General features: G+C 43.3%; 1 protein-coding gene across 2 annotated transcripts in view; it reads left to right on the top strand.

Annotated features, from left to right (window-relative positions):
• Window positions 1-9402, top strand: part of LOC144292722 (uncharacterized) — a 172113-nt gene that overhangs the window by 107828 nt on the left and 54883 nt on the right. The gene's annotated exons all lie outside the window — the stretch shown is intronic.

The raw sequence follows: 9402 nt of genomic DNA, 5'->3' as shown, positions 1-9402 counted from the left end.
CCATCCCCTCCTGATGGGGACCAGAACCCTCCAAGAAGCTCAGGACACGGTTAACGAGTGGCTGAGCATCTCTCCCCCGATTTTGGTTGACCCTTTTCATAAGTGACATTTTGTTTCAAAGTCTTGTCCATCCATCAATCCTTGTCCATCCTTCTGTTACCTTCCCAAGTCAGCGGTGCCTCTTCCCGGCCCACCTGGCACCAGATGTGCTGTCAGCCTCCACCGTGTGTCCCGTGTCCTCCGAGTGGCAGAAAGCGAAATCTCCGGCGACGTTCACCTGGAAGCGCTTGGCCCTCAACAGCTGCAGCCCCTTGATTACCTTGCCCGCCTCGGCAGCTCCGTGCCGCCACCGTATCAATTGCTTGTCAATTCGGTTTAGCCATGACTTTGACTGACTGGGATTGAGGGGAGTGGAAGTGGGGTGTAAGCGAATGGTTAAAATTAATTGCTACATAAGAAAAAATTGAAAGATAATTATTCCTGCTTTCCTGTCAGTGCTCGAGGGTAGATGACCTCATTAACTTGCAGCTTGTACACAATTCAATTACTAGGAGATGGAAAATACATTTTTAATTACCTCGGTGGCCTGCGTACCATTCATCTCCATTTGCACGGCTCTTTTTTTTTTTTTTTTTTTTTTTTAACTGTTGTGCTCTGAAGAAGTAGCACCATCTTAGGAAGGTTGTCATAGAAGCCTGTTCCTGGCTCCTGTTTGAGGGAGGATGGTAAATGTGTGAGATTAACCCCTCGATGCTGGGTGATTTGCAAGGCAACCCTTGCCGGGGTAACGTGTTCTGAATTAGCTTGCGAGGTCAGAAAATTCCCAGTTCCTAGTGAGAGAGAATTTCCAAGGATAAAATTGTCTATTTGGTTTGCAGTCCTTGAAAGGAGAAGTTAAAAACTGTGGAAAGCGTGGAAATCAGGAAGGTGGGCCAGTACCCAAATCTATATGGACCCCGAAAGAAAGTTCTAGTGCTATTTTGATGCCTGTTGTTTTAGTGATTGAATTAAACAATGACTTAACTATCTCACGTGTATTGCTTGGCATCTCCCACCTCCCTCACCTCCACCACCCTCTTAAAAAATTCCAGGACAATGTAGAAAAGTACCTAAGCTCTGGATGGTTTTGCAGCAAAGTCAAGTATAAGTGTTGTCTGTGATTTCTCTCAGGGTCAGTTGTGTTCTGGAGAGTAGCTGTCACCCCCTTTGCATCTCAGTCTCCTGTCCACAAAGTGTCCTGGGCATGGGTTCCCGGATTTTCTGAAACAAAGGAGATGTAATCACCTCTGGATAAAATTGTACATGTGGAACCTGCTCCTGCTACACACAGGCACACAACCACTCATGGGTTGTTCTTCCCTCTTCTCTCCAAATATGGAACTTGAGGTGGTGAGTCTACATCATACTTGTACAGTGTCTTTAGTCCACACATTTGCGGATTTAAGAGCCATATCTGCAAAGGCAGCTTATTTATTTGTATGAACTCCATGGATGTTGTTAATTAATGTGATGGTCATGTGCCTTGTATAGGAGGAGTAACAAGTATATATAGCATATTTTGAAAAATGTGGATGACTTTTTCAATTGACTTGCTATTGAACCCATTTGGATATAGCATCAGAATGGAAACATTGCTCTTGAATCCTAAAGGAAATACCTAAATAACACAATGAGCCATGTGACTTCTGCCAATGCCAGGTTTGTAAGGAGATCCTTTCCTCTCTTCTCTGTCTGTTCAGGCATTCATACATGAACTCAAGAATATCGAACACTTGCTCAGCAAGGCCTGGACCAGAGACACCCTGGTTTCCATGTAGCTCAAGGTCCAGCAGAGAGGATTGGCATGTAAATCAGTAACAAACAATGTCACGTAGTAAATGTGCTGATGAGATATTCACAAGTAACTAAGAAGAAAATGTGGTGACCTTCTCTCCAGGGGCTCAGGAAAGCTTACTGTTTTACCAGGCTTATTTTTTTTCTAGCTCATGGTCCAGAGGAGAATGTCTCTCTATTGAGTGACCTGTGGTTAGCTGTCGTAAAGAGGGCCCAGAGTTCACATGACTTTAAGACTGGGGCTTGTGTCTGCAGGAAGGGGAAGGTCTGAAATCTCACCTCCCTGGGGGTAATTGGGACTAAGGATCTTGTCTGTACAATTACGAGAATTTACCACTAAAGGAGTTGGGTAAGTTGTCCACAGTTCTACCCAGTGGTGTGCTTTACAGGTTTCACAAGTGACTGTCCAGGAAAACAGTTTATTATAAACTTCACTGACATAAAAGAGGAATAGCTCCCAACTTACAAATAATATTGACACAGGCAACATACTTTATTGTAAGTCTCATTATCACAGGAGTGCTCTCGTTGATTTTTGCAGACCTCATATCTGTGGCCAACTTGTGGTTGCAGTCTAACCACTGTGACAAAATCAGACCATAAATAAATGGGTGTTGCAATCTGGTTCAGCAAAGAAGTTATTCACATCACTGGTGAAGGAGCACAGTTCCAACATGAATGAGACAACAAAGACGTAGACCAGAACCTGACTCGCTCCTTCTGGTCAATGACATGAGCTACTTCTTTCTTGAGGTACATACTAGCTTTCAAATACTGGAGGAATATTTTCTCAGTTTATTTTTATTTTTTTGTGCTTTTCACAATAAAATGGCTACAAAGATGGCAAAGTTTAAGTGTGATCTATAGTAACATTTTCTTTATAACTTCCTTAAGTCTAGACAACAAAACAATAAATCAAGCCTGATTTCTAGTTTTTGCTGATTTTCATGGTGTAATCCTACCACTGTAGCTTGTTTCAAGCTACCCATGAGATGTCATGGAATGCAGAGGTGGAGAGTGATACGGAGTTTCATACCACTGGATAGTATTTCCACCCCACAGATATGAGTGCAGTTAGTAGAAAAGGTAGTAAATTAATTAAGTGAGGAGTTTGAGTGCTATGTTCATTACCTTTGTTGTTTGATATAATTTGCTTGATTGTCAGTTGCCCTCTATTACCTTATATTTGGTAACTTCCTGGAGGGAGGTTTTCATGCCAGACCCAGGATGTTTGGAAGACCTCTTTCAATGCATATGCATTTTCTATAAATATTAACAAACTGGATCTTTAGAAGGAAGAATTGCCTATGAAGACTCAAGAGTTTTGTGTCAGACAGACCAGAGTTTGAAACTCAGTTCTTACAGTTACCGGTCTTTTAGGGGTTGGGCTGGTGACTTGCATCTCTGGGTCTCTATTTCCTTGTCTGTAAAATGGAAGTAAAGGTATCTAACTCTCACAGTTGTTGGTGGGTTAAATGAGATCATTTGAGGATGCTCAGCACAGAGCCCTGCATGGAGACAATGCATAACAAGTGGCAGCTCTTACAACTGAAGAATTAGCCTATACACCCTAGGTATGAACTCCACACGAAGATATTTTTTTCCCCACTGAATGAAATAGTGGTGATGGAATGGAACTCTACTTTCTGTTACCCAGCCTTGAATTCTGTGCCCTGGAACAAGCCAGGTCACAGAAATAAGACTCAGGGCTTGTAGCCAGGTGTATGCTTATTCTAGGTCTTGACCCTGGGTGGGAGGAACACTTAAAATTGATTTCTTGGTGTTTTTTTTTTTTTATTTCAAAAGTAACAAATTTTTCCTATAGAAACTTTAGAAAATGTAGATAAGCCTGAATCACCAGTAATTCCACACTCATCAATCATCAGTAACCTCCATGAACACTTCGGTGTTTTTCTTCATACATTAAATTTTTTTCTTTTGTAAGAATTGAATAATACCATAACACTACTTCACGATTTAATTTCTCTTACTGAACAGCATCACAACATCGTTCATGCTAGTAAGTATTTTTCCTTCAACGCTAACTGTAGTAACTATACTGCGTGTGTGGGTAGGAGATACCTTCATATATTGACCACACACCCTGCTATTGGACATTTGTGCCATTGAAATATTTTCTGCAATCAGAAGTCTCTTCTGAAGGAGAATTTTCCTGGAAAAAAAGAATGCACATTTTAAATTATATATTAAAAATAAAAACCTCCATTCACTTTGAGGCTCTCCTGGCCTTGTCTTCTGTAGAGAAGGTAGTGTTCACACCTGGCTCATGAGAAAGAATGAAGACTCAGTGAGGCCAGGAGCTACAAACCTTGCTCTAGCTTCTGTTCATCCTCCTCAGCTTTTCCTTTTCAGGATTCTAGCTTCCTAAAGGATGTGACAAAGGGAACAAAGATTCCCAGAGCTTTGATCGCCGGCCTGGGTGGGTGGGTGGGTGGGGTGGCATGGTTCCTCATCCCTAAAATGCCTCTGCTGTCTCCAGGTGTTCCTTTCCGTGCTCATGACATGTGGACTGCTTTTTATCCTCTTAACACACCTTCCCCTTCACAACTTCCTCCTTTCCTCCTGGGTACAAAGAAATTCTCTGACCCTCTCTAACCTGCGTCTGCAGCAAAATCTTCCCCTGTTGCACGCAGTTAGGGACATTTGTCTGCTCCTACACTCCCCTTTGCCACACTTGCCTTGCACTGTGGCTGTGGCTGAGTGGTGGTGCAGTACTTCTCTACCAGAAGGTGGAAGGTGTGACATCATTGTTATTGGGAGTAGTTATAACTGTAGTTTAGCTGAGGTTAAAAGTGACATTAAGTATACCTTTTTGGACTAGCATACTACTTTTCAGAATTTATCTTAAGGAAATGATCATTTTTCTAAGCTGTAATTTCAAAGCTTTTCATTGTGTTTACTAAAAAATGTGAAATAATTGAAATATCCATCAGTAGGGGAATGACTAAATAAATTTTTGTGTTCGAATACTATGCTGCCATTACAAATTATAATATAAATTTATATTCTTTACATAGGGAGATTATGTAATTTATGGAATGATAAGAACAGGTTACAAAACAGCATGCTATGGCATGATTCCTTATCTGTTTAAAATGTGTTTATGTATGTGTGTATATGCATGTGTATGAGCATGCATGTGTACACATAGTAAAAATTCTGGAAGTATATACACAAAAAAATTAATAGTTTTGGAAGATACACTTTATTTTCTTTTTAGATTTATTTATTTCTGGGAGGGAGGGGCAGAGGGGAGAGAGAGAGAGAGAGAGAGAGAGAGAGAGAGAGAGAGAGAGAAACATAGACAGACTCCATGCTCAACCCAGAGCCTGCGAGGGGGCCTGATGCCACGACCAGGAGATCACCACCTCAGCCGAAACCAAGAGTCAGTCCCGGGATCGAGTCCCACATCAGGGTTCCTGCATGGAGCCTGCTTCTCCCTCTGCCTGTGTCTCTGCCTCTCTCTCTCTCTCTCTCTCTCTCTCTCGCTCTTTCAATCTATGTCTCTCATGAATAAATAAAGTCTTTAAAAAAGTAAAAATAAATAAAAATAAATAAAGATGATGAAGACTGATGTTAGAATAAAATTATTTCACAAAATATGAAACTAGAAAAAGCATTTCTAAAATCAGTGTATGGTTTTCTTATACATGTGATTATATGTGTGTGTGTGTGTGTGTGTGTGTGTGTGTGTGTGTGTGTGAATGTTGTAAGTAGACACTGGGCTATTTCATCTATATCCCGAAAAGATTCCCCCCGGTTTTCTCATAGAAAAATGGGAGATTGGCATTTAGGGAGTTGCTTTATATTCAGACAATATGACATCTCCTGTGTTCAGCATATACCTGTGTCTGCTCCCTGTGTTACGTTCAACTAGTAATACTCTAATCAGTAATAACAACAGTTGCCAACTTTGCACACCAAGGCTCTCTGTTAGTTTGCTGCCATAGTGGCTTAAATGACAGAAGTGTATTGTGTCACAGTTCTGGAGGCTAAGGGTCTGAGATCAAGGTGTTGGCAGGGTTGGCTCCTTCTGAAAGCTGTGAGGGGGAATCTGTTCCTGCCTCTCCCCCAGTGTCTGGAGGTTTGCTTGTCATCTCTGGTGCTCCTTGGCTTGTAATAGCATCACCTCTATTGGTGGCTTCATCTTCACACTACATTCTCCCTGTGGGCCTGTCTCCAAATTTCTCCTTTATGGAAGGATACCAGTCATACTGGAGTAGAGCCCACTGATGACCTCATTTGCACTAGAGTAGATAACCTTTCTCCAAGTAAAGTTACAATCTGAGGTCCTGGGGGTTAGGATGTCAACGTATGAATTGGGGTGGGGTGGGGGACACGGTTCAGCCCAGAGCAGCGGGGGTATTAGTGCTCTTCTACAGATGAGGAAATGCAGACTTGATGTTGCAGTAAGGAAGTGGTGCAGCCAGGGATTGAACCCAGCTTCGTTGGGAACCAGCCCCTTTGACTGCTTTGCCCAGCCATGCAGACTTCCCGGTCTGTGTGCACTCACAGATACTGCCTGGTGGAAATTCTCGCAGCAGCCATGGGGGCTGTGAGGTTTTACCTGAAGTTGATGCTACAATGAAACGCCTTCATCCTGATGGCTTTCTGTCCAGTTGTGAACCAGAGTACAAGTAGATAAGCTTTCATGTTTGTATAACTAGTCTTCACCCTTAGGAGATCTGGTCGCTAGGACTTGAAGTTGTGGTTCTTTCTTTTGTTCATTTACTGTTTAGTAGGCACCTGCGGTTAGGTGGGTAATGCTGAGAAAAATATAAAACGACAGAACCCTGGCCCTCATCCATTCCTGTTGCTAGTCTGAGGGGTGCATAATCAAATTAAACTTTAAAACGCGAAGCCCACATGTGAGAATCAGTTTGGCTTGGAAACTGTGGCCGAACTTTTGATTTTTAATTAGTTTCTGAGAAATAAACCTATTCCACTCTCAGCGCTTTAGAGCTTCCTCTGGCATGCTAGTGCTTCTTTGAAGAACAGAGGGTTTGGGGAGGTAATCGTGGGACCTTTCAAGATTCTGGAAGAGCTAGCAGGTGTTTTTACTAGTTTTAAGGTGGGAGGGATGAGAGTCATTAATTGAACCATGTGTCCACCTCTGTTCCAAGAGCCTGATACACATGGTCTCATTTTATTTAATTCTTGCAACAGCTGCTGTCCTTGGTGCTAATTTCTCCATCTTATAGGTGAAGAAACTGAGTTTGAATGAAATGAGAGTAGAGAATGGGCATTATTCTAGTGATTTCTGGAGAATGGAGTGTTTCCCAAGCACCCTCACCCTGCAGGCAATGAGTGTGCGGTGGCCGATGACATGGGCACGGTTCTGCCCTTCAGGACTGTGCAGGCTCAGGTCACTGGCAAAACTGAGGGTGGAGTCTGGCTCTGCTGTTCTCCAAAGCCGTGTGTATGACTAACACAAAGGGAGAAATGCCATTCAAGTTAGAAAGAAGGTAAGTAGGACCAAACCCTGTGAAGCCCACAGATTGGATAAAAGATTGTCACACCAGCCAGGATGGCATTAGCTTGCTCATGATCTCTGCCAACACCGTGGAGCTGCAATCTGACCCCGCCGTAATGCTATCAGTGGGGTCCGAAAACCCCACCACATAAGATGTAGGGTCACACTATTGTTTATTGAGAGATGAATGGAATTGCTGGGGTGAATTTGCTGCCAATTGTTGATTGCCTTATATCCAAATTAGCATTATCCTGGGGCTTGAGACCACAGGGTTTTACTGTAATTTATCTAAAATCATAAACACTTCTCAGAGGAATATCATCTAGCCAAACATTGTTTCTAACAATATGTCATTGTTGTAAGTGTATTCCCCAAATCTTGTTTCTCTTTAATTTTCTTATGGACCCAGTCCAGAGTCTCTTAATGTCAGTTCTACTGACATTTTAGGCATGATAATTCTTTTTGTGGAGAGGTTGTGGTCTTGTGTATTGTAGGGCATTGATCATATCCCTGGCCTCTACCCTCTATATGCCATTAGCACATCCCCACAGTTGTGACAACCAAAAAGGTCTCCAGACAATGCCAAATGTCCCCTGGATGGGGGAGGGGAGGGCAAATCACTCCCTAGAGCTGAAGGTTGAGAACTCCTTCTCTAGCCCTATGGTTCTGTGCATTATCAGAAGTCTAGCCAACCATCAAATGTTTACTGGTGACATACTAGAAAGCACTAGGCCCACAGAATGATTGGAGTCACGTTGGGGAGACAGGACTTGGATTTGTGGGCAGAGGAGGAAACTGGAGATCAGAAGGGTCACAGGTGGTGAGCCACACCTGCTGAGGGTGGCATCAGGAAGACAGTGAGTGTGGCTGGGCCTGAAGGATACAGGCATAGGGAAAAGAAGAGTATGAGCAGGGACACCCATGGTCTGTTTGGGCCCCAGGAGTGTTATGCGTAAAGCAAAAGTAAAAGAGGAAGCAGGACAGGAAGTTGGGGTTGGAGAGCCTTGAATGGCTACACAGAGTCTTAGGCACTCTCTCAGAAAACAGGGGCTTCTTGCCAGAGTGTGGGGTCTATAGGTGGGTGAAGATCCCATGGATTCACTGTTGTTCTGTCCAAGGTCTTGTCCGCAGTACCTGGAGCTTGAGATCTTTGCTTCTGCCCTCTGTCAGCAACAGAGATGCTGCCCCATGCACTCTCTGCATCTTTTTCAGTGTTTTCTAATTCTGAGTCCTCTATCCCATTGACTTTCTTCTCTCTAAAGTTTTCTGTTCACATCCTGGAGGGAGACTGAGCCTGATTGGCTTCACTAGTTCTCTAGTTACCATTATCCCTACTGAGCAAAGTTTTTGTGCTGGCCTCATCGTGGATCAGGGGAAGCCTATAGTTGGACTGTTTTGGGGTCAGGAACCCACCTGTGGTCCAATTAGGGGCTCTGCCTTGGGCTGCTTCCCGCAGTAAGGGGTGTGAAGATGGTACCATGGTCAACTGTCTGAAATTCTAACTCTGTAGACAGTGGGCAGGGTTCCTAGGGTTATGAAAGACTGAGTGCTGACTCCAAAGGCTCCATGTTGAAGGGAGATCATACTCTGGGTAAGCCCTGGCTGGGTTTAAGCCACTGCCCGTTTACTTACTAGCAAGTTACTTCAGGCAGATTTAAATATGCCCTAAGTCCCAATTTCAAGACTGAGGTTGATAATAATAGCACATACATCTCTAGAGGGTGGGAACTTTGTCCTTTTTTGCTGTTGGATCCCCAGCAACTAGCACGGTGCCTGGCACATAGCAGGTCCTTAGTACCTCAGTATCTTTATTAGATAAGATTAGCTACCACGTATTAAGCACTAACAACATCCCAAAGGGCCGTTACCTGTCCCAACTCATTAATCCTCACAAGGATGGTCAGAGGTAGATCCTGTTACTATCCCATTTTTGTAAACAAGGAAACTGAGAACCAGAAAGATTAAGTCACATAGTGGAGATACCCGCAGGTAATCCAGGCACCCTGGCTACAGAGTCCAAGCTCTTAGCTGCTATACCGTGTTCCCAAATGAGTAATTGATATACTGTATGAGAA

This window comes from Canis aureus, chromosome 21 (assembly GCF_053574225.1).
Source record: "Canis aureus isolate CA01 chromosome 21, VMU_Caureus_v.1.0, whole genome shotgun sequence".
Taxonomy (NCBI): Eukaryota; Metazoa; Chordata; class Mammalia; order Carnivora; family Canidae; genus Canis; species Canis aureus.
The sequence above is the reverse complement of the archived record's forward strand: the minus strand, read 5'-3'. Positions and strand labels throughout refer to the sequence as shown.